At 41.0% G+C, this 2,542-nt stretch overlaps 1 long non-coding RNA gene across 1 annotated transcript; it reads left to right on the top strand.

Moving 5' to 3' along the window:
- The first annotated feature begins 1,498 nt into the window (after positions 1-1,498).
- Positions 1,499-1,942, top strand: LOC118599684. Its single transcript, XR_004949137.1, has 2 exons — positions 1,499-1,631; positions 1,718-1,942. It is a non-coding gene; the product is annotated as an uncharacterized LOC118599684 (long non-coding RNA).
- Positions 1,943-2,542: the final 600 nt, after the last annotated feature.

Below are 2,542 nucleotides of genomic sequence, written 5' to 3'. Positions count from 1 at the left end.
GGGGGGGGGGGGGGGGGGGTAAACTTAGGGACAGCCAATTTTGTGTAATTAAAATAGAAGATCTCATCTCATTACACCTGCATTCACCCAACCACATTTGAATGAGTTACTGTTGCATCGCTGCTCCTCATTTTTCTGCTAATGCCCGGCTACGAACGATTTTCACAAAATTCCACTCACAAGTTACCAGATTAAGCATACAAGCACAATGAAAGTTTAGTTGACCTTTGACCTTGGGCAGAGCCTGCTATTTGAATTCCAAAAAAAAAAAACACCTTTAGTACCAGCTACAAACTCAGAGTCTCTGTGTTTGTCTCTGAGTTGTGGGCGGGACTGTTGGCATTGAGTAAGCCTGCCCTCACATCCCATTATCCATCTGTTTACGTGCTCTCCCGCTACTCCTCACACCCCCAAACTGACTTTAGTGGTACAACAAAAATGGCGAGTAATACTGGAGCTGTCCAGCCGTACAGTTTTGAGTCAGGTACCAACTCAGATGAGGAAAATGAACACAAACATCAATTTAACTGTCTACAGGTTGATGCATCAGAATAGAGAGGATCACCGAGTGTGTGGCTTGCCGTAGCAGCTTCTCCATCACACTACGATCTTTTTTAAACTGCATTTTTTTATTTGATCCCGTTTTATCAAGATTTAATTAAAAGATACACAGAAAAGCAATTTTAAGAATTTTTTATTCATGTCCTCCATCATCAGAAAAAAGCGACATAAACATGTTTAAAACACTAAAAAGGTAATTTCCACCAGAGTGGGTCTTTAAACATTTTCTAGGGATTTTGATCTGTCATCTCCTAACTCCTTGATCATCATTGAAAAGTTACTTTGGGAAAATAATGATGGTTTTAAAGTGTGAACATTTTGAACGGTGTTAGTGGGGAAAGCTCACAAAGGTGGCGTTCTCCTGTTGCTCACAAATTTTTTACTGGAATATTGTGGAAAGCTGAACGGAACAATATGACAAACAATACTGTATGCTCATATCGGGAATGTGGACGTGGTTGCCAAAATCCTCTGTTGCCAAAAAAAAAAAAAAAAAATTCTAAAAATGTACTTTTGCAGATTCTTCTAAAAGTTTCATAGACTTGTTTGTCGCCCCCACCCAACCCAAAATAAAATGGGAGGTGTAGGGAGAAAAAAACAAAAGAAAAGCCATATTTTTACATTTCTTTTTCTAGTTTTCTAGTTGTCCCGTGGAGCTTGGACCAGGCTGGCAGGGTATGAGAGGAGAGTGAGGCAGCTGCTCAGCCAGTGAGGCAGGTAAAAAAGGGGCTGCGGGGGTTATAAGCATCAGCAGACCAAACATGGCTGCTCGGGGTTTCAATATTAATATTATTTCTGGTCTTTTCATTTTTGTCATTCATGTTATTTGATTATGTTGAACAATTGCTTTATTATAAAATCAAATCAAATGTTGAACTCAAAGTCAATCCTGACCATATTTGACTTTCTGTTTTTTATAAACATGTAAAATCATCTGAAACTGTCATGGTCCTCCTGCGCTCCTCCTCCACCTCCTAATTGGACCCAGCTGTCGGCACTCATCACCTCCACTCCAGCCTATTTAAGAGGAGCCCTCCCCAGCATTCTTCGCCAGTTCGTTGCCTTACCCGGTGAAGTTACCTGGCCTACTACGTACAGTTTTGTATGCTATCGTTAAGTCTCGCCTCGTCTCACGTCCTGACTCCTCTACCTCCAGGTCCTTACCTCCCATGTGCCGACCTGGGTCCTGCCTCGCCTAAGCACCTCGTCTTGGACCACGCCGATCCTCACCACGCCACGCACCGGCTGCCGGACTCACCTCGTTACTCCACCTGGCCGCTCCAGTCCGCAGCAGGTCATCGTTCTCAAGCTTCCACCTCCATTCCTGGTTCCGGACACTACGCCATTATCCCCACGGACAATAAAACTTTATTTAAACCTCTCCAGTCTCACATCCTCCTTCCGGGTTCCAGCAACTGGGTCTGCCTCGTCACGCCGAGCATGACAGAAACAAACAACGATGAACTGTGTCTGACTTCATAATTTATAACAAAAACAAATCTTTACACTGGGGGCTTAAAGGGCAGTTTGTTTTACTGTTATTCAGTACAACCAACATTTTCTATATTGAAAAGAAAAAAAAAACCCTCGCTACCCGAAAAAATTGCTACAAGAACAAAACCCACGAAAATATTTCTTTAACAGTAATGTCACAACTCTATTTTTAGTAAATAAATCCCTTTGGATTCTTTAAAGACAGTGTGTTGCTGTTGCTCCTGAGTGTGAGGTGAAGAGAGACAGTTTTTAGTAGTTTATTTTTTTCCTTAAATCAATCAAAATCAAAGACGTTATTGTAACTGTCAGCAGCAGTTACTTTGTGTCTGGTCCTTCAGCAGAAGTACAAAGGGAAACGGTAAGTGAAGAAATAAAATAATTATAATTACAGTAAGAAACATTAGGCGACAAGGTGTAAGGCATTTGGAAAAAAAGAAAACATGAAAATAATAATAATAATAATAATAAAACATGGTAATAATCCTTT

The sequence above is a fragment of the Oryzias melastigma genome, linkage group LG15 (assembly GCF_002922805.2).
Source record: "Oryzias melastigma strain HK-1 linkage group LG15, ASM292280v2, whole genome shotgun sequence".
Classification (NCBI taxonomy): Eukaryota; Metazoa; Chordata; class Actinopteri; order Beloniformes; family Adrianichthyidae; genus Oryzias; species Oryzias melastigma.
Note: the sequence above shows the minus strand (reverse complement) of the source record. Positions and strands in the feature narration are given on the sequence as shown.